We start from the raw sequence: 26069 nt of genomic DNA, 5'->3' as shown, positions 1-26069 counted from the left end.
GTACTCAACACAGTCCCATTACTGCACCACGTATTCAAGCCAGTCCGATTCCAGCACCCTTTATCCACACAATCCGATTACTACACATTGCACCACACACAGTCTAATTATCATACCCTGTACACCACACAGTCCAATTACTACATCATGTACCTAGCACAGTCCAATTACTACACCCTCTACCCACACAATCTGATTACTACTATCCAACACAGTCTGATTACTACACCATGAAGCCAACGCTGTCGATTACTACACTCTGCATCCAACATAGTCAAATTACGACGCCCTGTATCAAATACAGTCCGATTACTACACCTGTACCAAATGCAGTCCGATTACTACACCTTGTACCCACAGTCCAATAACAACACCCTGTACCCAGCGCAGTCTGATTACTACACCCTGTACCCAACAGACCAATTACTTTACCCTGTACCCAAAACAGTACAATTACTACACCCAGAAACCCACACAATGCAATTACTACACCCTGTACACAACACAGTCCGATTACTGCACCCTGTACCCAAAGCAGTCTGATTACTACACTTGTGCCTAACATAGTATGATTACTACACCCTGTACACAACACAGTCCAGTCATTACACCCTGTACCCAACACAGTACGATTACTACACCCAGAAACCCACACAATGGAATAACTACACCCTGTACACAACACAGTCCGATTACTGCACCCTGTACCCAAAGCAGTCCAGTCATTACACCCTGTACCCCACACACTCTGATTACGACATCCTGTACCCAACACCGTCCGATTATTGCACCCTGCACGCGCACAAACCAAATACTACACACTGTACCCCACACAATCCGATTACTATACCCTGTACAGCACACTATCCAATTATTACACCCTGCACCCAACAGTCCGATTATTACACCCTGTACCGAACACAGTCCAATTACTACACCCTGTACCCAACACAGTCCAATTACTACACCCTGAATCCAACACAGTCCAATTACTACACCTTGTACCCAACACAGTCCAAATATAGCATCCTATATGCACATAATCGGATTACTATACGCTGTACCCCACATAATCTGATTACTATACCCTATACTCAACAAAATCCAATTAATACACCCTGTACCCAACACAATCCAATTAATACTCTCTGCACCTCACACTGTCAGATTACTGTACCCAACAAAGTCCAATTACTCTACTCTGTACCCACACAAGCCAATTATTACACCCTGCACCCAACACAGTCCAATTACAGCACCATGTACGCACACAATCCAATTACTACATCTTGCAGTCCGTTAATGCACCCTGTACCCAACAAAGTCCGATTGCTGCACCATGTACCCAGCCCAATTCAATTACAGCATCCTGTAACCACACAATCCGATTACTACACCCTATACCCAATACTGTGCAATTATTACACCCTGTGCAAAATACATTCTGATTACTACACCCTGTACCCAACGAAGTCCGATTACTACACCCTATACCCAGCACAGTCCAATTACTTCACCCTGGCCCCAACACAGTCCGATTACTGCACCCTGGCCCCAACACTGTCCGATTACTGCACCCTGCCCCCAACTCTGTCCGATTACTGCACCCTGCCCCCAACTCTGTCCGATTACTGCACCCTGCCCCCAACTCTGTCCGATTACTGCACCCTGCCCCCAACTCTGTCCGATTACTGCACCCTGCCCCCAACTCTGTCCGATTACTGCACCCTGCCCCCAACTCTGTCCGATTACTGCACCCTGCCCCCAACTCTGTCCGATTACTGCACCCTGCCCCCAACTCTGTCCGATTACTGCACCCTGCCCCCAACTCTGTCCGATTACTGCACCCTGCCCCCAACTCTGTCCGATTACTGCACCCTGCCCCCAACTCTGTCCGATTACTGCACCCTGCCCCCAACTCTGTCCGATTACTGCACCCTGCCCCCAACTCTGTCCGATTACTGCACCCTGCCCCCAACTCTGTCCGATTACTGCACCCTGCCCCCAACTCTGTCCGATTACTGCACCCTGCCCCCAACTCTGTCCGATTACTGCACCCTGCCCCCAACTCTGTCCGATTACTGCACCCTGCCCCCAACTCTGTCCGATTACTGCACCCTGCCCCCAATTCTGTCCGATTACTGCACCCTGCCCCCAATTCTGTCCGATTACTGCACCCTGCCCCCAACTCTGTCCGATTACTGCACCCTGCCCCCAACACAGTCCGATTACTGCACTCTGGCCCCAACACAGCCCGATTACTACACCCTGTACTCAACACAGTCCAATTACTAAATCCTGTACCCAACAGAGGCCACACAACCTGATTACTACTCTGTACCCCACAAAGTTCGTTTAGTACATCCTGCACCAACAGTCCGGTTACTATACCCTGTACTTCACACAGTTCTATTACTACACCCTTTTTCTTATTCATTCATGGGATGTGGGCTTCGCTTCTGGGCCAGCATTTAATGCCCATCCCTAGTTGCCGTTGAGGTGGTGGTGGTGAGCTGCCTTCTTGAGCCACTGCAGTCCATGCGGTGTAGGTACACCCACAGTGCTGTTAGGGAGGGAGTTCCAGGATTTTGACCCAACACATTTCAATTACTGAACGCTGCACCCCTTGCAATCCGATTACTACATCATGTACCCAACGCAGTCCGTTAATGCACCCTGTACCCAACACAGTCCAATTACTGCACATTGACCCCAACACAATCCGATTACTGCACCCTAGTCGCAACATAGTCCGATTACCCACACAACCAGATTACTACACTTTGTACCCGACACAGTCCAATTACTGAACCCTGTACCCCATATAGTCCGATTACTACACTCTGTACCCAACAAAGTCCGATTACTACACATTGTACCCACAGAGTTCCATTACTGCACCTTTTACCCTACACAGTCCGATTACCACACCCTGAACACGACAGTTCGATTACTGCACCCTTTACCCCACACAGTCCGATTACCACACCCTATATCCCACGCAGACCAATTGCTGCATCCTGTGCCCCACACTGTCTGATTACTGTACTGTGTAGCCACAGTCCAATTACTGTGCCCTGTACCCACAGCTTAGTTACAGCACACTGTACCCAAGACTCCACCATTGTGCAACAGACCCATAGCTTCATCGTCGCTCCCTGAATTTAATTAACGTCATAAATGGCTGGTGCCTTGCTAAGTTACATGGCTGCATCATATTTCCACTGGCAAACACCCTCCCTGACCTCCTGATTGACAACACAAAGGTGTTTTCCACAGAATCATAAAGCTGCTCATTCCACATCACAAGTATTCCTGGCCCTCCAACAATCGCCTTTTGTTCAGCTGTCATTGGTACAATCTCACATTTCCCCAGGGTCATACCATCACAAAATCGAAGCTCGATGTTGTCAAATCCAATTTACTACATCTTCTCTCACTCTTCAAGCTTGGTGCCCTCCAGGATCTTGGTCCTTCGGTTGGACCAGCAACTTCATGCAACAACACGACAGGTCCCATGACTGAATCACACTTGTGGGTAAAATGCCAAAAATCAATCTAATGTAAAATTCCTCCTTATCCCCTGAAGCTGAATAATCACAAATGAAGCATGAACCTGGGCGGAATCTCTGACACTGGCCCTGGGCTGCATCACTGGCACTGGCCCTGAGTTGAATGTCTGGCACTGAACCTGGGCTTAATCTCTGGCACTGACCCTGGGCTGAGTCTCCAGCGCTGATCCTGGTCTAAAACACGGGTGCTGGCCATGGGCTGAATCTCGGGCATTGGCTCTGGGCTGAATCTTGGGCACTGACCCTGGGCTGAATCTCGGGCATTGGCTCTGGGCTGAATCTCGGACACTTGACCCACTGACGATGTGGAATAAGCAGCTTTATAATTCTGTGGAAAACACCTTTGTGTTGTCAATCAGGAGGGCAGGGAGGATGTTTGCCAGTGGAAAGATGATGCAGCCATGTAACTACTTAGCATGGCACCAGCCATTTGAGACTGGCATTAGCTGGGAGCTGAATTTCCAACCCTGGCATTGGGTTGAATCTTCGACACTGATGTGGGCTGAAGCTCTGGCACCAACCTTGGGCTGTAACTCCGGCAGTGAACCTGACCTGAATCTCCGGCACTGACCCTGGCCGGAATCTCGGGCACTAACCCTTGGCTTATTCTCCGCCACTGACCCTGGGCTGAATCCTGGCACTGATCCTGGGCTGAACAATCAGCACTGATCCCAGGCTGAATCTCGGACAACGACTCTGGGCTGAATCGCCGACACTAGCCCTGGGCTGTATCTCCAACACTGATGTAGACTTAATCTTCGGAACTGACCCTGGTCTAAACAAGAGGCAATGGGCCTGAGCTGAATCACTGGCACTGACCCTTGGCTGACTCCCTGGCATTGACTCTGGGCTGAATCTCTGGCACTGACCCCGGGTTGAAGCTCAGGCAATGTTCTTGGGCGGATCTTCCATCATTGACACTGGGTGAACCCTTGAAGACAGACCCTGAGATAAACCTCGAGGGTGGACCCTGGGCTGAATGTGCGAGATTGACCATGATGTGAACCTCCAACGCTGACTCTGGGTGAATATCTAGCACTAACCCTGGCTGAAGTACCGAAATGGCTTTGGGCTGATTCTCCGGCACTGAGCCTGGGCTCAATCTCAGCACTGAACCTGGAGTGAACCCCAGGCACCGACTTTGGGATGTATCTTCAGCAGTGAGCCTGACCTGAATCTCTGACACCGAACCTGGGCTGAATCTCCGGCACTGACCCTTGGCTTATTCACCGTCACTGACCCTGGGCTGAATCCCTGGCACAGTCCCTGGGCTGATGGTCAAGCACTGACCTAGAGCTGAATGTGAGACATTGACCTTGGGCAGAATCTCCAGAATCACAGGCACTGACCGTGGCCTCGATGTTTGGTTCTGAACCTGGCCTGAAACGCAGCAGTGACCTTGGGCTGCAATTCCAACACTGACTTCAGGCTGAATCTTGGGCACTAACCCTGGGCTAACCCTCAAGCATACCCCTGGCCTGAATTTCCAACACTGACACTGGTTTGAACCTCAGGGACCGACCCTGGGCTGAATCGCAGGCCATTAACCTGGGCTGAATAGCCGGCTCATAACCTGCGGTAAATCATACACTGACCCTGGACACTGACTGCGGTGAAGCTGTGGCACTAACTGTGGATTGAATCTGGGAGTTCTGGAACTGGGCTGAATCCTCGCCACTGACCCCTGGATGAATCTCCGGCACTGACCTTGGGCTGAATCTCTGGCACTGACCCTGGGCTGAATCTCCGGCACTAACCCTGGGAGGAACTTTCAGCATTGACATTGGGTTAACAATTGGGCCCTGGGATAAACCTCAAGGGTGGACCCTGGGCTGAACCTCTGGTACTGACACTAGGTGAATATCCAGCACTAACCCTGGGCTGAATTACCGGGACTGGCTCTGGGCTCAACGTGCAGCACTGACCCTGGGTTGAATTTAAAGCACTGACCCTGGGTTCAATTTCTGCACTGACCCTGGGCTAAAGCTCAAGCCCCGACCCTGAGCTGAAACTTCAGCATTGACCCCAGGCTGAATCTCCAGCCCTGGCCCTTGGCTAAATCTCACGCACTGACCCTGGGCTGAATCTCGAATGCTGACCCAGGGCTGAATGTCCAAAACTGACCCTGGGCTGAATCCCTGGCACAGTCCCTGGGCTGATGGTCAAGCACTGACCCAGGGCTGAAGGTGAAGCATTGACCTTGGGCAGAATCTCCAGAAGCACAGGCACTGACCGTGGCCTCGATGTTCGGTTCTGAATCTGGCCTGAGCCACAGCAGTGGCCTTGGGCTGCAATTCTGAATCTGACCTCAGGCGAAATCTCGGGCACTGACCCTGGGCTGACCCTCGAGCATACACCCTGGTCTGAACCTCCGACTGGTTTGAACCTCGGGGGCCGACCCTGGGCTGAATTGCAGACCATTAACCTGGGCTGAATAGCCGGCCCATAACCTGCGGCAAATCACAGACACTGACCCTGGGCTGAATCTCCGGCAATGACCCTTGGGCTGCATGACTGACATGGACTTTAGGCTGAATCTCTGGCACTGAATCTGTGGTGAAGCTCTAGCATTAACTTGGATTGAATCTGGAGCTCTGGAACTGGGTTGAATGTCCGGCACAGACCGTGAGCTGAATCTCTGGTACTGAGCCTCGGCGAAATATCCAGTACTGACCTTGCTCTGACTGTCTGGCACTGACACTGGACAAAACAACGGGCACTCACTCTTGGCAGAATCTCCAGCACTGACCCTGGGCTGAATCACGGGAACTGACCCTAGGCTGAATCACGGGAACTGACCCTGGGCTGAACTTCCGGCGTTGACCCTGGACTGAATCTCTGACACTGCCCCGGGGTTGAATCACTGACACAGACTTTAGGCTGAATCTCCGGCAATAACTCTATGGTGAAGCTCTGGCACTAACTGTGGGTTGAATCTGGAGCTCTGGAACTTGGCAGAAGATCTAGCAATGAGCCTGGGCAGAATCTCTGGCACTGACCCTTGGCTGGACTTCCAGCACTGACACTGGGCTGAATCTCCAACACTGATGTGGGCTGAAGCTCCGATAGTGATGTGGGCTGAAGCTCCGATAGTGATCCTGGGCCGTATCCCCAACATCGATGTGGACTGAATCCTCAGGACTGACCCTGCTCTAAACCAGAGGCACTGACCCTGGGCTGAACCTCGGTCACCGGCCTTGGGCTGTATCACCGGCAGTGACCCTGACCCAAATCTCGGGCACTGACCTTGGGCTGAATTTCCAGCAATGACCCTGGGGTAAAGTTCTGGCACTGACCCTGGACTGAATCATGGGCACTGATGCTGGGCTTATTCTCTAACACTGACCCTTGGCTGAATATCAGGCATTGACCATGGGCTGAATTTCCAGCACTGGCCATGGCCTGAATCTCCGACACTGACGCTGGGCTGAATATCCAGCACTGATGTGGGCTGAAGCTCCGGGACTGACCCTGGGCTTATCTCCAACACCGATGTGGACTGAATCTTCGGGACTGACCCTGGTCTAAACCAGAGGCAATGGCCCTGGACTGAATCTCTGGCGCTGACCCTGGGCTGAATCTCTAGAGCTGACCCTGGGCTGAATCGCTGGCGCTGACCCTGGGCTGAATCGCTGGCGCTGACCCTGGGCTGAATCGCTGGCGCTGACCCTGGGCTGAATCTTTGGAGCTGCCCCTGGGCTGAATCTCTGGAGCTGCCCCTGGGCTGAATCTCTGGAGCTGCCCCTGGGCTGAATCTCTGGAGCTGCCCCTGGGCTGAATCTCTGGAGCTGCCCCTGGGCTGAATCTCTGGAGCTGCCCCTGGGCTGAATCTCTGGAGCTGCCCCTGGGCTGAATCTCTGGAGCTGCCCCTGGGCTGAATCTCTGGAGCTGCCCCTGGGCTGAATCTCTGGCGCTGACCCTGGGCTGAATCTCTGGCGCTGACCCTGGGCTGAATCTCTGGCGCTGACCCTGGGCTGAATCTCTGGCGCTGACCCTGGGCTGAATCTCTGGCGCTGACCCTGGGCTGAATCTCTGGCGCTGACCCTGGGCTGAATCTCTGGCGCTGACCCTGGGCTGAATCTCTGGCGCTGACCCTGGGCTGAATCTCTGGCGCTGACCCTGGGCTGAATCTCTGGCGCTGACCCTGGGCTGAATCTCTGGCGCTGACCCTGGGCTGAATCTCTGGCGCTGACCCTGGGCTGAATCTCTGGCGCTGACCCTGGGCTGAATCTCTGGCGCTGACCCTGGGCTGAATCTCTGGAGCTGACCCTGGGCTGAATCTCTGGCGCTGACCCTGGGCTGAATCTCTGGCGCTGACCCTGGGCTGAATCTCTGGCGCTGACCCTGGGCTGAATCTCTGGCGCTGACCCTGGGCTGAATCTCTGGCGCTGACCCTGGGCTGAATCTCTGGAGCTGACCCTGGGCTGAATCTCTGGCGCTGACCCTGGGCTGAATCTCTGGAGCTGACCCTGGGCTGAATCTCTGGCGCTGACCCTGGGCTGAATCTCTGGCGCTGACCCTGGGCTGAATCTCTGGCGCTGACCCTGGGCTGAATCTCTGGCGCTGACCCTGGGCTGAATCTCTGGAGCTGACCCTGGGCTGAATCTCTGGCGCTGACCCTGGGCTGAATCTCTGGCGCTGACCCTGGGCTGAATCTCTGGCGCTGACCCTGGGCTGAATCTCTGGAGCTGACCCTGGGCTGAATCTCTGGCGCTGACCCTGGGCTGAATCTCTGGCGCTGACCCTGGGCTGAATCTCTGGCGCTGACCCTGGGCTGAATCTCTGAGCTGACCCTGGGCTGAATCTCTGAGCTGACCCTGGGCTGAATCTCTGGCGCTGACCCTGGGCTGAATCTCTGGCGCTGACCCTGGGCTGAATCTCTGGAGCTGACCCTGGGCTGAATCTCTGGCGCTGACCCTGGGCTGAATCTCTGGCGCTGACCCTGGGCTGAATCTCTGGCGCTGACCCTGGGCTGAATCTCTGGCGCTGACCCTGGGCTGAATCTCTGAGCTGACCCTGGGCTCTCGGGTAGGGGTCAGTCCGGTTGTTGACTCGGGCGCTGCTGTGCCCGGCCGCCTGGATCGCGATGGTCGGAGTGTGTCCGAGTCCCGGACTCCGGCCCGGCCCCTGTCTCTCGGTCACTCACCGCTTCCACTCCCCGCGGGGTCTCCGGCACTTTCCCCCCACCCCCGGCCCGGGGGGCGAGTCTCTGGGCCGCCCCGACCTCCCGCCAGCCCCGACGCCACTTTACCTGAGAGTCCGTCCCGCCGCCTCCTCTCCCGCTCCGGAAACACTGAGCGACGAAGCCCGGCCTCCCCGTGACAGACACATTCCCCCCCCACCCCCCGCCCCCCGCCAGGCCGGGCCCTGCCCGCAGCAAATCCCGGCCCGGCCCGTCCCGTCCGACAGACCCTCATCCTCATCCCCCTCGTCCCCTCCTCTCCCCGTCCCCCCATCCCCCCCTCCCATCCTCCTTGTCCCCCCCACTCCATCCCCCTCCATCCCCCTCGTCCCCCCTCCCATCCCCCTCCATCCCCCTCGTCCCCCCTCCCATCCCCCTCCATCCCCCTCGTCCCCCCTCCCATCCCCCGCGTCCCCCCTCGCCTCCCCCCCCACTTCCCCTCTCGCCTCGCCCCCCACGTCCCCCCTCGCCTCCCCCCCGCGTCCCCCCTCGCCTCCCCCCCGCGTCCCCCCTCGCCTCCCCCCCCACTTCCCCTCTCGCCTCGCCCCCCACGTCCCCCCTCGCCTCGCCCCCCACGTCCCCCCTCGCCTCCCCCCCCACTTCCCCCCTCGCCTCCCCCCCGTCCCCCTTCGCCTCCCCCCCGTCCCCCTTCGCCTCCCCCCCGCGTCCCCCCTCGCCTCCCCCCCGCACCTCCCCCCCGCGTCCCCCCTCGCCTCCCCCCCGCGTCCCCCTCGCCTCCCCCCCGCGTCCCCCCTCGCCTCCCCCCCGCGTCCCCCCTCGCCTCCCCCCCGTCCCCCTTCGCCTCCCCCCCCACTTCCCCCCTCGCCTCGCCCCCCACGTCCCCCCTCGCCTCGCCCCCCACGTCCCCCCTCGCCTCCCCCCCCACTTCCCCCCTCGCCTCCCCCCGCGTCCCCCCTCGCCTCCCCCCCGTCCCCCTTCGCCTCCCCCCCGTCCCCCTTCGCCTCCCCCCCGCGTCCCCCCTCGCCTCCCCCCCGCACCTCCCCCCCGCGTCCCCCCTCGCCTCCCCCCCGCGTCCCCCTCGCCTCCCCCCCGCGTCCCCCCTCGCCTCCCCCCCGCGTCCCCCCTCGCCTCCCCCCCGCGTCCCCCCTCGCCTCCCCCCCGCGTCCCCCCTCGCCTCCCCCCGTCCCCCTTCGCCTCCCCCCCCACTTCCCCCCTCGCCTCGCCCCCCACGTCCCCCCTCGCCTCCCCCCGCGTCCCCCCTCGCCTCCCCCCCGTCCCCCTTCGCCTCCCCCCCGCGTCCCCCCTCGCCTCCCCCCCGCGTCCCCCCTCGCCTCCCCCCCGTCCCCCTTCGCCTCCCCCCCGCGTCCCCCCTCGCCTCCCCCCCGCGTCCCCCCTCGCCTCCCCCCCCCGCGTCCCCCCTCGCCTCCCCCCCGCGTCCCCCCTCGCCTCCCCCCCGCGTCCCCCCTCGCCTCCCCCCCGCGTCCCCCCTCGCCTCCCCCCCGTCCCCCTTCGCCTCCCCCCCGCGTCCCCCCTCGCCTCCCCCCCGCGTCCCCCCTCGCCTCCCCCCCCGCGTCCCCCCTCGCCTCCCCCCCGCGTCCCCCCTCGCCGCCCCCCCGTCCCCCTTCGCCTCCCCCCCCACTTCCCCCCTCGCCTCCCTTCGCCTCCCCCCCCACTTCCCCCCTCGCCTCGCCCCCCACGTCCCCCCTCGCCTCCCCCCGCGTCCCCCCTCGCCTCCCCCCCGTCCCCCTTCGCCTCCCCCCCGCGTCCCCCCTCGCCGCCCCCCCGCGTCCCCCCTCGCCTCCCCCCCGCGTCCCCCCTCGCCTCCCCCCCGTCCCCCTTCGCCTGCCCCCCCGCGTCCCCCCTCGCCTCCCCCCCGCGTCCCCCCTCGCCTCCCCCCGCGTCCCCCCTCGCCTCCCCCCCGCGTCACGCCTCGCCTCCCCCCCGCGTCCCCCCTCGCCTCCCCCCCGCGTCCCCCCTCGCCTCCCCCCCCCGCCTCCCCCCGCGTCCCTCTTCGCCTCCCCCCCGCGTCCCCCCTCGCCTCCCCCCCGACCTCCCCCCCCGTCCCCCCTCGCCTCCCCCCCCACGTCCCCCCTCGCCTCGCCCCCCACGTCCCCCCTCGCCTCCCCCCCCACGTCCCCCCTCCCCTCCCCCCCCACGTCCCCCCTCGCCTCCCCCCCCACGTCCCCCCTCGCCTCCCCCCCCACGTCCCCCCTCGCCTCCCCCCCCACGTCCCCCCTCGCCTCCCCCCCCTCGTCCCCCCTCGCCTCCACCCCCCCACATCCCCCCTCGCCTCCACCCCCCCACATCCCCCCTCGCCTCCACCCCCCCACATCCCCCCTCGCCTCCACCCCCACATCCCCCCTCGGCTCTCCCACGTCCCACTCTCGCCCCCCTGCCACTCTCCGCCCCCCCCTCGCCTCCTTCCTTCCCTCGACCTTTCCCCCTTACTACCCCCATCCCCACCTCCCGCCCCCACCCCGTGCCCCGCCTCCTCTCCTCGCCTGCCTCCCCTCCACCCCACCCCCTCCCTTCCTCCCCACCCCCTCCCCTCCTCCCCACCCCTTCCCCTTCAGCCCACCCACCATCCCTTCCACCTCACCCCCTCCCCTCCTCCACCTTCCCTCCCCTACTCCTCCTCTGCTCCGCCCCTCCTCCCCAGCCCCAATGCCCCCACCCCTCTGCCCCCTCCCCTCCTATAGCCCTCCCCTCACCCCCTCCTCCCCGCCTCCCTTCCTCTCTCCCCTCCACACCCTCCACTCCCCCACCCCATCCCACTCAATCCGCCCCCTCTCACCACACCCATCTCTCGCCGCCCCCATCCCCCCACTCTCACCCCACCTGTCCCGCCCTCTTGTCAACCCGTCTCGCCCCTGTCATCCCCCTCGCCCCCCCCCTTGTCCCCCCCGCCCCCTTCCCGCCCTACCTCGCCCCCTCTCTCCCTTGCATTCCTCCCTCACCCCCTCCCTCCCTCCCTCGCCCTGCTCCTCTGGCCCTCGACTCCCTCCCTCGCCCCCAACTCCCTCTCTCACCCCCCTTCTGCCTCCCTGCCTTGCCACCCCCCTTCTCAGCCCCCCCTCCCACTCTCACCCCCCTCTCTTACTCCCCCTCCCCCCTTCTTGCATCCCCCCCTCTGCCTGCCCCTCACCCACTCTCCCCTCTCTTGCCCCCTCACCTCCCTCTCGCCCACCCCACTCACGCTCCCACCACGTCTCGCCCCCTCCCCCCCATATCTAACCCCCACCTCTCCCCACTCTCGCCCCCTCTCTCACTCCCCCCACACCCTCAACCCCCTCCGACCTCCTTGCCTCGCCCCCCTCCTCCCTGACCCACCCTCCCTCCCCTTGGCCCCGCTCCCCTCCTCGCCTCCCCTCCCCTCCCCTCCTCTCTCCCCCTCCCCTCCTCGCCCGCCTTCCTCTCCTCACACCCCCCTCCCCTCCCCTCCCCTCTTCACCCCCTTCCTCTCCCCTCCTCACCCCCCTCCCCTCCCCTCCTCACCCCCCTCCCCTCCCCTCCTCACCCCCCTCCCCCTCCCCCCCCTCCCCCTCCATGGGCTCCCCCCCCCTCCCCCTCCCCCCCCCCTCCCCCCCTCCCCTCCTCGCCCGCCTTCCTCTCCTCACACCCCCCTCCCCTCCCCTCCCCTCTTCACCCCCTTCCTCTCCCCTCCTCACCCCCCTCCCCTCCCCTCCTCACCCCCCTCCCCTCCCCTCCTCACCCCCCTCCCCCTCCCCCCCCTCCCCCTCCATGGGCTCCCCCCCCCTCCCCCTCCCCCCCCTCACCCCTTTTACCCCGCACCCCCGCACCCCACCCCTCTTTTACCCCTCTCCGTCCCTTTTACCCGTCCCCAGTTCCCCTTTACCCCTCTCTCTCTCGCCCCCCCTTCCCCCATTTATAGCCCCCTTCCCCCCTCTCTTGCCTCCCCACCCCCCTCTTTCTCCCTCCTCCCCCCTCTCTCTCCGTCCTCCGTCGCCCCACCTCTCCCGCTGCCCTGAACACCATTATCCCCTCTCTCGGCCCCCCCCCCCCCCCCCCCCCCCCCGCTCTCACCCCCTCTGTTACTCCCCTCTCTGCCTGCCCCACCCCCACTCTCTCTTCTCTCGCCCCCTCTCAGCCCCCCTCTCGTCCATCCCTCTCTCGACTCCCGTCCCCCCTTTCTAAACCCCCTTCTCCTTCTCTAACTCCCCCACCCCTTCTCTAACCCCCCTCCCGCTTCCCTAACCACCCTCCTTCTGCCCACTCTCGCCTGCCACTCTCGTCCGCTCTCTCACTCGCCCCCCCGGTGTCCCCCTTCTGCCCACCCCCTCCCGTTTCGCCCCCCCATCCCCCTCTCGCCACCCCTCCTGCCCCCTCCCACCTCATCCCTCACCCCCTCCCTCCCCCCCATTCGCTCCCATCCCTCGCCCCTCCTCTCTCCCTCCCTCACTCGCCCCCTCCCCCTCCCTCCCCCCTCTCCCTCCCTCCCCCCCTCCCCCTCCCTCCTCCCCCTCTCCCTCCCCCTCTCCCTCCCCCTCTCCCTCCTCCCCCCCTACCTCCCCCTCCCTCCCCCCTCTCCCTCCCTCCCCCCCTCCCCCTCCCTCCTCCCCCTCTCCCTCCCCCTCTCCCTCCTCCCCCTCTCCCTCCCCCTCTCCCTCCTCCCCCCCTACCTCCCCCTCCCTCCTCCCCTTCTCCCTCCCCCTCCCCCTCCCCCTCCCTCCTCCCCTTCTCCCTCCCCCTCCCCCTCCCCCTCCCTCTCCCTCTCCCTCCTCCCCCTCTCCCTCCCCCTCTCCCTCCTCCCCCCCTACCTCCCCCTCCCTCCTCCCCTTCTCCCTCCCCCTCCCCCTCCCTCTCCCTCTCCCTCCTTCCCCTCTCCCTCCCCCTCTCCCTCCCCCTCCCTCTCCCTCCTCCCCCTCTACCTCCCCCTCCCTCCTCCCCTTCTCCCTCCCCCTCCCTCTCCCTCTCCCTCCTCCCCCTCTCCCTCCTCCCCTTCTCCCTCCCCTCCCTCTCCCTCCTCCCCTCTCCCTCCCCCCCTCTCCCTCCCCCTCCCTCTCCCTCCTCCCCTCTCCCTCCCCCTCCTTCTCCCTCCTCCCCCTCTCCCTCCTCCCCCTCTCCCTCCTCCCCCTCTCCCTCCTCCCCCTCTCCCTCCTCCCCCTCTCCCTCCCTCCTCCCTCCTCCCCCTCCCCCCTCTCCCTCCCCTCCCCCTCTCTCCCCCATCCTCCCCCCCTCTCCCCCATCCTCCCCCCCTCTCCCCCATCCTCCCCTTCTCTCCCCCCTCTCCCCCACCCCCCACCCTCCACCCTCCCCCTCTCTTTCCTCCTTTCCCTCTCACTCTCCCCCCTCCCCGCTGTCTCTCCCCCTCTCAGATCATCCTCTCTCACTCTCCCTCCACCCCGCTCTTTCCTCCCTCTCTCTCCCCCTCTGATCTCCCCCTCCCCCTCTCTCCCCCTCCCCTCTCTTCCCCTTTCCCCGTCCTCCTCTCTCACCTCTCCCACCCCATTCCTTCTACTTCCTCCCTCCCCCTCTCTCCTCCCGACTCCCTCCACCCCCCTACCTTCTCTCCCTCTCCCCTCCTCTCTCCCCCCGCCCTTTGCTGTACCGCCTCCCTCACCCCTTATTCCCTCTCTCCCCCTCCCATCACCCCCCTCCCTCACCCCTTATTCCCTCTCTCCCCCTCCCATCACCCCCCTCCCTCCCTGCTCTCTGACCCCTTCCTCCTTTCCCTTCCCTTCCCCTCTTCCTCTCTCCTCCTTTATCCCCCTCGCCCTCTCCCTCCCTCCCCTCCATTCCCTCTCTCCCTCCCTCCCCTCCCTTCCCTCTCTCCCTCCCTCCCCTCCCTTCCCTCTCTCCCTCCCTCCCCTCCCTTCCCTCTCTCCCTCCCTCCCCTCCTTTCCCTCTCTCCCTTCCCTCCCCTCCCTTCCCTCTCCCCCTCCCCTCCCTTCCCTCTGCCCCTCCCCTCCCTTCCCTCTGCCCCTCCCCTCCCTTCCCTCTGCCCCTCCCCTCCCTTCCCTCTCCCCCTCCCCTCCTTCTCTCCCCTTCTCCCTTCCACTCTCCCTCCCTCTCCCACTCTCTTACCCCTCCTTCCCCTACCCCCTCACTCTCCGCTCCCTCTCCCCTCCTTCTCTCTCTCCCCCTAACATCTCCTTCTCCACTCCCTCCCTCCCCCTCCCAACTCTGCCCTCCCTCCCCCTCCATCTCCCCCTCCACCTCCCCACCCCTCTCCTCCCCACCCCTCCCCACTTCCCACTCCCCCTCTCTCCCCCTCCCCCTGTCTCCCCCCTCCCCCTCGCTCCCCCTCCCCCTCTCACCACCCTCCCCCATTCTCTTCCCTCCCCCACTCTCTTCCCTCCCCCACCCTCTTCCCTCCCCCACTCTCTTCCCTCCCCCACTCTCTTCCCTCCCCCACTCTCTTCCCTCCCCCACTCTCTTCCCTCCTCCAGTCTCCTCCCTCCTCCACTCTCCCTCCTCCCCATTCTCCCCACCCCCTCTCCCCATCCCTCATTCCATCCACCCTCCCCTCCCCTTCATCTCCATCCCGCCTTTTCCTCTCTCCCCCCACCGTCTCTTCTACCCCTATTCCCCTCCTTACACCTCCCCCATCTTCCCACCACCCCTTCCCCCATTTTCCCACCCTCATCTTCTTCTTTCCCTCATCCCTTTTCCCCCACTATCCCTCTCCCCTTCCTCCCGCCATTTTCCTCCTCTCCCCACGCCATTCCCTCCTCCCTTCTTCCCTCCCCCTTCTTTGCATCACTTCCGCTCCCCCTTCCCCTTCCTCCCTCCTCCCCCTCTTCCCCCTTTTTGTGCCACCTCCTTCCCCCACCTCTTTCTACCCTCTTCCCCCACCACTTTAGCCCCTCTTCCCCAACCTCTTTCCCTCTCTACCCCTTCCCACACTCCCCCTCCCACTCTCCCCACATCCTTCTCCTCGAACTGCTCCCCCTCCCTTCCCTCCCCCTCTCCTCCCGCTCCCTTTCCTTCCCGCTTCCCCTGCCACCTACCATCTCTTCCCCCACGCCCTTCCCCCTCTTCCCCTCCCTTCTCCCCTCCCCCTTCACTTTCCTCCCCCCTTACCCCCGCCTCCCTCTCCCCGTCCCCTGATCTCCTTTCCCCTCTTCCCCCTCCACATTTCCCCTCCCCTCCCCATTCCCCCATCCCTTCTCCCCTCCCCATTTTCCCCTCGCCATGTTCCCTTGCCCCTAGCTCTCCACCTTCCCTTTTCCCCTCCATTCCGCCTCTTCCCCCCCTTCTGCCTCTTCCCCCACTTCTGCCTCTTTCCCCCCTTCCGCCTCTTTCCCCCCTTCCGCCTCTTTCCCCCCTTCCGCCTCTTTCCCCCCTTCCGCCTCTTTCCCCCCTTCCGCCTCTTCCCCCCTTCCGCCTCTTCCCCCGCTTCCGCCTCTTCCCCAGCTCCATATCCCCCTCCCCCATTCCCGCCTCCTCCCCCACTCCCCCTCCCCACTCTCTCTGCTCCCATCCCCCTCTGCCCTCTCTCCCCTTCCCCCTCTTTCCTCCTCTGTCTTCACCCCTCCGCTTGCCCCTTTCCCTCTCTCCCCTTCCCCCCACCTCGTCCCCACCTCTACCCTCCCACCACTTACTCCCTACCCCTCTCCTCTCCTCTCCCCCTTCCCACCTTCCTATTCCTTCCTCTCCCCTTCCCACCACCCATTTCCCCCACCCCTCTCCCTGTTCCCCCTCCCCACTCCCCCTTCTCTGCCTCCTTCCCTCTGCACTTTCTCCCTTCCCCTTCCTCCCTATCCTTCTCCCCACTCTAGTGATTTGGGTGGGGGAGCACTCGGAGGAAAGACAGGGAGAAGGTTGAGATGTGGTGTGTGAGGAGGGGCCAGTGGGGAGTGCGGTTGGGGGTAAGTAGGTGTTGAGAGGTGTGCGTATAAGGGCCTGAGGAATGGAGTTCGGGATTTTAATGAGGTGTGCGCGGGGCTCGGGTTGGTTGGCAGAGGGATTTGCTCAGGTGGGCCAAGCAACCTAGCTGTGCCCAATCATAGGAGAGACTCAGAAACTCACAGCACAGGAGGCCATTTGGCCAGCTCTTTGATAGTGTTATCCTAAAGTCCCACGTCCCCCCCTCGCCTCCCCCCCACATCCCCCCTCGCCTCCCCCCACATCCCCTCTCCCACCCTCCCCCCCCACGCCCCCCCTCGCCTCCCCCACGCCCCCCCCTCGCCTCCCCCACCACGTCCCCCCTCGCCTCCCCCCCACGTCCCCCCTCACCTCCCCCCCCCACATCCCCCCTCCCCTCCCCCCCAACATCCCCCCTCGCCTCCCCCCCACATCCCCCCTCGCCTCCCCCCCCCCCACATCCCCCCTCGCCTCCCCCCCCCCCCCCACATCCCCCCTCGCCTCCATCACATCCCCCCCTCGGCTCTCCCACATCCCCCCCTCGGCTCCCACTCTCGCCCCCCTGCCACTCTCGCCCCCCCCCCTCGCCTCCTTCCTTCCCTCGACCTTTCCCCCTTACTACCCCCATCCCCACCTCCCTTCCGCCCCCACCCCGTGCCCCGCCTCCTCTCCTCGCCTGCTTCCCCTCCACCCCACACCCTCCCTTCCTCCCCACCCCCTCCCCTCCTCCCCACCCCTTCCCCTTCAGCCCACCCACCATCCCTTCCACCTCACCCCCTCCCCTCCTCCACCTTCCCTCCCCTACTCCCCCTCTGCTCCGCCCCTCCTCCCCAGCCCCAATGCCCCCACCCCTCTGCCCCCTCCCCTCCTATAGCCCTCCCCTCACCCCCTCCTCCCCGCCTCCCTTCCTCTCTCCCCTCCACACCCTCCACTCCCCCACCCCATCCCACTCAATCCGCCCCCTCTCACCACACCCATCTCTCGCCGCCCCCATCCCCCCACTCTCACCCCACCTGTCCCGCCCTCTTGTCAACCCGTCTCGCCCCTGTCATCCCCCTCGCCCCCCCCCCTTGTCCCCCCCGCCCCCTTCCCGCCCTACCTCGCCCCCTCTCTCCCTTGCATTCCTCCCTCACCCCCTCCCTCCCTCCCTCGCCCTGCTCCTCTGGCCCTCGACTCCCTCCCTCGCCCCCAACTCCCTCTCTCACCCCCCTTCTGCCTCCCTGCCTTGCCACCCCCCTTCTCAGCCCCCCCTCCCACTCTCACCCCCCTCTCTTACTCCCCCTCCCCCCTTCTTGCATCCCCCCCTCTGCCTGCCCCTCACCCACTCTCCCCTCTCTTGCCCCCTCACCTCCCTCTCGCCCACCCCACTCACGCCCCCACCACGTCTCGCCCCCTCCCCCCATATCTAACCCCCACCTCTCCCCACTCTCGCCCCCTCTCTCACTCCCCCCACACCCTCAACCCCCTCCGACCTCCTTGCCTCGCCCCCCTCCTCCCTGACCCACCCTCCCTCCCCTTGGCCCCGCTCCCCTCCTCGCCTCCCCTCCCCTCCTCTCCCCTCCTCTCTCCCCTTCCCCTCCTCGCCGCCTTCCTCTCCTCACACCCCCCTCCCCTCCCCTCCCCTCCCCAGCCCCCCCTCCCCTCCCCTCCCCTCCCCAGCCCCCCCTCCCCTCCCCTCCTCACCCCCCTCCACTCCCCTCCTCACCCCCTCCCCTCACTCCCCTCCTCACCCCCCTCCCCTCACTCCCCTCCCCTCACTCCCCTCCCCTCCATACCCCCCCTCCATGGGCTCCCCTCCCCTTCCCCCTCGCCCCCCTCCCTCTCCTCCTCCTCCCTCACTCCCCACCCCCCTCAACCCCCCTCCCTCACCCCCCTCAACCCCCTCCCTCACCCCCACCCCCTCAACCCCCTCCCTCACCCCCCACCCCCCTCAACCCCCTCCCTCACCCCTCACCCCCTCAACCCCCTCCCTCACCCCCCACCCCCCTCAACCCCCTCCCTCACCCCCCACCCCCTCAACCTCCTCCCTCACCCCCCACCCCCCTCAACCCCCTCCCTCGTCCCCTCACTACCTTCCTCCCTTACTCGTCCCCTCCTCCCTCCCTCACTCACCCGCATCCTCCCTCGCCCCCTCCTTCCTCTCCCCCTCCTTCCTCTCCCGTCCCCCACCCCCACTCCCACCCCCACCCCCACCTCCATCCCCAACCCCAACTCTCTCCTACCTCCCTGCCTCGCCCCCCCCCCCGCTCTCATCCCTCCTCTCTTACTCACCCCCTCTCCCCTTCTCGCATCCCCCCCTCTGCCCGCCCCTCCTCCACTCTCGCCCAGCCCTCTCTCACCCCCGCCGCCTCTCGCCACCTCCCTCCCCCCTCTCTAATCCCTTTCCCACTACCCACTCTCACCCCCCTGTCTCACCCCTCTCTCACTCTCCCCACCCCCCTCACACCCCTCCTCCCTCCCTGCTTTGCCTCCCTGACCCTCCCTCCCTTCAGCCCCCTTCCCATCCCTCCTTGCCCCCACCTCCATCGGCTCCCCACCCCCTCCTCCCTCGCCCCCCTCCCTCATACACCCTCCCCCTCCTCCCTTGCCCCCTCCCTCATACCCCTTCCCCCTCCTCCCTTGCCCCCTCCCTCATACCCTCTCCTCCCTCACCCCTCCCTCCCCCCTCGCCTCCCCTCACTCCCCCCTCACCTCCCCTCACTCCCCCCTCGCCTCCCCTCACCCCCCTCGCCTCCCCTCACCCCCCCTCGCCCCTTCCACCCTCGCCTCCATCCCTCCTTCGCACCCTCCTCCCTCGTGCCTCCTTCCCACCCTCGCCCCGGCCCCGCCCTCCATCGCCCCCCTCCTCCATCGCCCCCTCCCCCATTGCCCCCTCCCCCTCCCCCTCCTCCTCCCCCTGCCTCGCCCCCTCCCCCTGCCTCGCCCTCAACCCCCGCTTGCCCCCTCACTCCCCTCCTCCCTCGCGTCCGTCCCTCTCTTGCCCCCTCCTCCCTCCCTCGTGCCCCTTCCCCTCCACTCCCTCCCACCCTCGCCCCCCCCCCCATCATTAACCCACCCTCAGCCCCGCCCTCCATCGCCACCATCTTTTTCCTCCTTGGCCCCCCTCTCCCTCTCCTCCGTCATCTGCCCCCTCATTAGGCCCCCTCCATTGACCTCCTCCCTCCCTCTCCCCATCCTCCCTCCCTCTTCCCCCTCCTCCCTCCCTCCCCCACCCCCTCCCCGCTCCATCCCGTGCCTCCCCTCCCTCCCTCGCTCGATCCCTCTCTCCTCCCTCCCCCCTCGGCCCCGCCCTCCATCTCCCCCTTCTCCTTCGCCCAGCCGTCCCTCACCTGCCGACTCCCCTCCTCCCTCAACCCCTCCTCCCTTGCCTCACTCCCTCCCTCGCCCGCCTCTTCCCTCCCACCCTCGCCCCATCCATCAACACCCTCCCCCGCCTCATCCATTGGAACCCTCCCCCTCCCTCGTGCCCTCCTCCCTCGTGCTCCTCTGCCCCCTCGCTGAACCCCTCCCTCACTCCACCCCTCCCTCAGCCCCCTCCTCCCTCCCTCGCTTCCCTCGGCCCTGCCCTCCCCCTCCTCCCTCCTCCCTCCTCCCCTCTCCCTCCCCTCCTCCACCTCCACTCTCCTCCACCTCCCCTCCTCCACCTCCCCTCCTCCACCTCCCCTCCCCTCCTCCACCTCCCCTCCCCTCCCCTCTTCTACCTTCCCTCCCCTCTTCTACCTTCCCTCCCCTCTTCTACCTCCCCTCCCCTCTTCTACCTCCCCTCCCCTCCCCTCTTCTACCTCCCCTCCCCTCCCCTCTTCTACCTCCCCTCCCCTCTTCTACCTGCCCTCCCCTCTTCTACCTGCCCTCCCCTCCCCTCTTCTACCTCCCCTCCCCTCTTCTACCTCCCCTCCCCTCCCCTCTTCTACCTCCCCTCCCCTCCCCTCCCCTCTTCTACCTCCCCTCCCCTCTTCTACCTCCCCTCCTCTCCCCTCTTCTACCTCCCCTCCCCTCCCCTCTTCTACCTCCCCTCCCCTCCCCTCCCCTCCCCTCTTCTACCTCCCCTCCCCTCCCCTCTTCTACCTCCCCTCCCCTCCCCTCTTCTACCTCCCCTCCCCTCCCCTCTTCTACCTCCCCTCCCCTCCCCTCTTCTACCTCCCCTCCCCTCCCCTCCCCTCCCCTCACCTCCCCTCTTCTACCTCCCCTCCCCTCCCCTCCCCTCCCCTCTTCTACCTCCCCTCCCCTCCCCTCCCCTCCCCTCCCCTCCCCTCACCTCACCTCCCCTCCCCTCACCTCCCCTCTTCTACCTCCCCTCCCCTCCCCTCCCCTCCCCTCCCCTCCCCTCTCCTCCCTCTCCTCCCCTTTTCTCTGCCCCTGCTCCCCCACCCCTCTGCCCCCCCCACCCCCCGGACCTCTGCCCTCTCCCCCCCCTCCCTCCTCTCCCCCCCCTCCCTCCTCTCCCCCCCTCCCTCCTCTCCCCCCCTCCCTCCTCTCCCCCCCCTCCCTCCTCTCTCCCCCCTCCCTCCTCTCCCCACCCCTCCTCTCCCCCCTCCCTCCTCTCCCCCCTCCCTCCTCTCCCTCGCTCCTCCCCCTCGCTCCCTCCTCCCCGCCTCCATTCCCCTCTCCCCTCCACCAGCACAGCTCCCCTCCCACACCCCATTGACCCTTTCCCCTCCCCCCTCCCCTCCCCCCTCCCCTCCCCTCCCCTCCCCTCCCCTCCTCTGCCCCTCCCACACCCCATTGACCCCCTCCCCACCCCCTCCCCTCCCCCCGCACCCCACACCCCTTTTACCCCGCACCCCCGCACCCCACCCCCCTTTTACCCCTCTCCGTCCCTTTTACCCGTCCCCAGTTCCCCTTTACCCCTCTCTCTCTCGCCCCCCCTTCCCCCATTTATAGCCCCCTTCCCCCCTCTCTTGCCTCCCCACCCCCCTCTTTCTCCCTCCTCCCCCCTCTCTCTCCGTCCTCCGTCGGCCCACCTCTCCCGCTGCCCTGAACACCATTATCCCCTCTCTCGGCCCCCCCCACCCCCCGCTCTCACCCCCTCTGTTACTCCCCTCTCTGCCTGCCCCACCCCCACTCTCTCTTCTCTCGCCCCCTCTCAGCCCCCCTCTCGTCCATCCCTCTCTCGACTCCCGTCCCCCCTTTCTAAACCCCCTTCTCCTTCTCTAACTCCCCCACCCCTTCTCTAACCCCCCTCCCGCTTCCCTAACCACCCTCCTTCTGCCCACTCTCGCCTGCCACTCTCGTCCGCTCTCTCACTCGCCCCCCCGGTGTCCCCCTTCTGCCCACCCCCTCCCGTTTCGCCCCCCCATCCCCCTCTCGCCACCCCTCCTGCCCCCTCCCACCTCATCCCTCACCCCCTCCCTCCCCCCCATTCGCTCCCATCCCTCGCCCCTCCTCTCTCCCTCCCTCACTCGCCCCCTCCCCCTCCCTCCCCCCTCTCCCTCCCTCCCCCCCTCCCCCTCCCTCCTCCCCCTCTCCCTCCCCCTCTCCCTCCCCCTCTCCCTCCTCCCCCCCTACCTCCCCCTCCCTCCTCCCCTTCTCCCTCCCCCTCTCCCTCCCCCTCCCTCTCCCTCTCCCTCCTCCCCCTCTCCCTCCCCCTCTCCCTCCTCCCCCCCTACCTCCCCCTCCCTCCTCCCCTTCTCCCTCCCCCTCCCTCTCCCTCTCCCTCCTCCCCCTCTCCCTCCCCCTCTCCCTCCCCCTCCCTCTCCCTCCTCCCCCTCTACCTCCCCCTCCCTCCTCCCCTTCTCCCTCCCCCTCCCTCTCCCTCTCCCTCCTCCCCCTCTCCCTCCTCCCCTTCTCCCTCCCCTCCCTCTCCCTCCTCCCCTCTCCCTCCCCCTCCCTCTCCCTCCTCCCCTCTCCCTCCTCCCCCTCCCTCCCCCTCCTTCTCCCTCCTCCCCGTCTCCCTCCTCCCCCTCTCCCTCCTCCCCCTCTCCCTCCTCCCCCTCTCCCTCCTCCCCCTCTCCCTCCCTCCTCCCTCCTCCCCCTCCCCCCTCTCCCTCCCCTCCCCCTCTCTCCCCCATCCTCCCCCCCTCTCCCCCATCCTCCCCCCCTCTCCCCCATCCTCCCCCCCTCTCCCCCATCCTCCCCTTCTCTCCCCCCTCTCCCCCACCCCCCACCCTCCACCCTCCCCCTCTCTTTCCTCCTTTCCCTCTCACTCTCCCCCCTCCCCGCTGTCTCTCCCCCTCTCAGATCATCCTCTCTCACTCTCCCTCCACCCCGCTCTTTCCTCCCTCTCTCTCCCCCTCTGATCTCCCCCTCCCCCTCTCTCCCCCTCCCCTCTCTTCCCCTTTCCCCGTCCTCCTCTCTCACCTCTCCCACCCCATTCCTTCTACTTCCTCCCTCCCCCTCTCTCCTCCCGACTCCCTCCACCCCCCTACCTTCTCTCCCTCTCCCCTCCTCTCTCCCCCCGCCCTTTGCTGTACCGCCTCCCTCACCCCTTATTCCCTCTCTCCCCCCTCCCATCACCCCCCCTCCCTCCCTGCTCTCTGACCCCTTCCTCCTTTCCCTTCCCTTCCCCTCTTCCTCTCTCCTCCTTTATCCCCCTCGCCCTCTCCCTCCCTCCCCTCCATTCCCTCTCTCCCTCCCTCCCCTCCCTTCCCTCTCTCCCTCCCTCCCCTCCCTTCCCTCTCTCCCTCCCTCCCCTCCCTTCCCTCTCTCCCTCCCCTCCCCTCCCTTCCCTCTCCCCCTCCCCTCCCTTCCCTCTCCCCCTCCCCTCCCTTCCCTCTCCCCCTCCCCTCCCTTCCCTCTGCCCCTCCCCTCCCTTCCCTCTGCCCCTCCCCTCCCTTCCCTCTGCCCCTCCCCTCCCTTCCCTCTGCCCCTCCCCTCCCTTCCCTCTCCCCCTCCCCTCCTTCTCTCCCCTTCTCCCTTCCACTCTCCCTCCCTCTCCCACTCTCTTACCCCTCCTTCCCCTACCCCCTCACTCTCCGCTCCCTCTCCCCTCCTTCTCTCTCTCCCCCTAACATCTCCTTCTCCACTCCCTCCCTCCCCCTCCCAACTCTGCCCTCCCTCCCCCTCCATCTCCCCCTCCACCTCCCCACCCCTCTCCTCCCCACCCCTCCCCACTTCCCACTCCCCCTCTCTCCCCCTCCCCCTGTCTCCCCCCTCCCCCTCGCTCCCCCTCCCCCTCTCACCACCCTCCCCCATTCTCTTCCCTCCCCCACTCTCTTCCCTCCCCCACCCTCTTCCCTCCCCCACTCTCTTCCCTCCCCCACTCTCTTCCCTCCCCCACTCTCTTCCCTCCTCCAGTCTCCTCCCTCCTCCACTCTCCCTCCTCCCCATTCTCCCCACCCCCTCTCCCCATCCCTCATTCCATCCACCCTCCCCTCCCCTTCATCTCCATCCCGCCTTTTCCTCTCTCCCCCCACCGTCTCTTCTACCCCTATTCCCCTCCTTACACCTCCCCCATCTTCCCACCACCCCTTCCCCCATTTTCCCACCCTCATCTTCTTCTTTCCCTCATCCCTTTTCCCCCACTATCCCTCTCCCCTTCCTCCCGCCATTTTCCTCCTCTCCCCACGCCATTCCCTCCTCCCTTCTTCCCTCCCCCTTCTTTGCATCACTTCCGCTCCCCCTTCCCCTTCCTCCCTCCTCCCCCTCTTCCCCCTTTTTGTGCCACCTCCTTCCCCCACCTCTTTCTACCCTCTTCCCCCACCACTTTAGCCCCTCTTCCCCAACCTCTTTCCCTCTCTAACCCCTTCCCACACTCCCCCTCCCACTCTCCCCACATCCTTCTCCTCGAACTGCTCCCCCTCCCTTCCCTCCCCCTCTCCTCCCGCTCCCTTTCCTTCCCGCTTCCCCTGCCACCTACCATCTCTTCCCCCAAGCCCTTCCCCCTCTTCCCCTCCCTTCTCCCCTCCCCCTTCACTTTCCTCCCCCCTTACCCCCGCCTCCCTCTCCCCGTCCCCTGATCTCCTTTCCCCTCTTCCCCCTCCACATTTCCCCTCCCCTCCCCATTCCCCCATCCCTTCTCCCCTCCCCATTTTCCCCTCGCCATGTTCCCTTGCCCCTAGCTCTCCACCTTCCCTTTTCCCCTCCATTCCGCCTCTTCCCCCCCTTCTGCCTCTTCCCCCACTTCTGCCTCTTTCCCCCCTTCCGCCTCTTTCCCCCCTTCCGCCTCTTTCCCCCCTTCCGCCTCTTTCCCCCCTTCCGCCTCTTCCCCCCTTCCGCCTCTTCCCCCCTTCCGCCTCTTCCCCCGCTTCCGCCTCTTCCCCAGCTCCATATCCCCCTCCCCCATTCCCGACTCCTCCCCCACTCCCCCTCCCCACTCTCTCTGCTCCCATCCCCCTCTGCCCTCTCTCCCCTTCCCCCTCTTTCCTCCTCTGTCTTCACCCCTCCGCTTGCCCCTTTCCCTCTCTCCCCTTCCCCCCACCTCGTCCCCACCTCTACCCTCCCACCACTTACTCCCTACCCCTCTCCTCTCCTCTCCCCCTTCCCACCTTCCTATTCCTTCCTCTCCCCTTCCCACCACCCATTTCCCCCACCCCTCTCCCTGTTCCCCCTCCCCACTCCCCCTTCTCTGCCTCCTTCCCTCTGCACTTTCTCCCTTCCCCTTCCTCCCTATCCTTCTCCCCACTCTAGTGATTTGGGTGGGGGAGCACTCGGAGGAAAGACAGGGAGAAGGTTGAGATGTGGTGTGTGAGGAGGGGCCAGTGGGGAGTGCGGTTGGGGGTAAGTAGGTGTTGAGAGGTGTGCGTATAAGGGCCTGAGGAATGGAGTTCGGGATTTTAATGAGGTGTGCGCGGGGCTCGGGTTGGTTGGCAGAGGGATTTGCTCAGGTGGGCCAAGCAACCTAGCTGTGCCCAATCATAGGAGAGACTCAGAAACTCACAGCACAGGAGGCCATTTGGCCAGCTCTTTGATAGTGTTATCCTAAAGTCCCACGTCCCCCCCTCGCCTCCCCCCCACATCCCCCCTCGCCTCCCCCCACATCCCCTCTCCCCCCCTCCCCCCCCACGCCCCCCCTCGCCTCCCCCACGCCCCCCCCTCGCCTCCCCCACCACGTCCCCCCTCGCCTCCCCCCCACGTCCCCCCTCACCTCCCCCCCCCACATCCCCCCTCCCCTCCCCCCCAACATCCCCCCTCGCCTCCCCCCCAACATCCCCCCTCGCCTCCCCCCCCCCACATCCCCCCCACATCCCCCCTCGCCTCCCCCCCCCCCCCCCCCACATCCCCCCTCGCCTCCACCACATCCCCCCCTCGGCTCTCCCACATCCCCCCCTCGGCTCCCACTCTCGCCCCCCTGCCACTCTCGCCCCCCCCCCTCGCCTCCTTCCTTCCCTCGACCTTTCCCCCTTACTACCCCCATCCCCACCTCCCTTCCGCCCCCACCCCGTGCCCCGCCTCCTCTCCTCGCCTGCCTCCCCTCCACCCCACACCCTCCCTTCCTCCCCACCCCCTCCCCTCCTCCCCACCCCTTCCCCTTCAGCCCACCCACCATCCCTTCCACCTCACCCCCTCCCCTCCTCCACCTTCCCTCCCCTACTCCCCCTCTGCTCCGCCCCTCCTCCCCAGCCCCAATGCCCCCACCCCTCTGCCCCCTC

General features: G+C 65.1%; 1 protein-coding gene across 1 annotated transcript in view; it reads right to left on the bottom strand.

The window, feature by feature from the left end:
• Positions 1–8867, bottom strand: part of LOC121281272 (discoidin domain-containing receptor 2-like) — a 128818-nt gene extending 119951 nt beyond the window's left edge. The window contains exon 1 of the mRNA XM_041194128.1: positions 8824–8867. The gene's annotated coding sequence lies outside the window, so the exon portion shown is untranslated. The remainder of the gene's footprint in view (positions 1–8823) is intronic.
• Positions 8868–26069: the final 17202 nt, after the last annotated feature.

Source organism: Carcharodon carcharias, chromosome 8 (assembly GCF_017639515.1).
Source record: "Carcharodon carcharias isolate sCarCar2 chromosome 8, sCarCar2.pri, whole genome shotgun sequence".
NCBI lineage: Eukaryota > Metazoa > Chordata > Chondrichthyes > Lamniformes > Lamnidae > Carcharodon > Carcharodon carcharias.
Note: the sequence above shows the minus strand (reverse complement) of the source record. Positions and strands in the feature narration are given on the sequence as shown.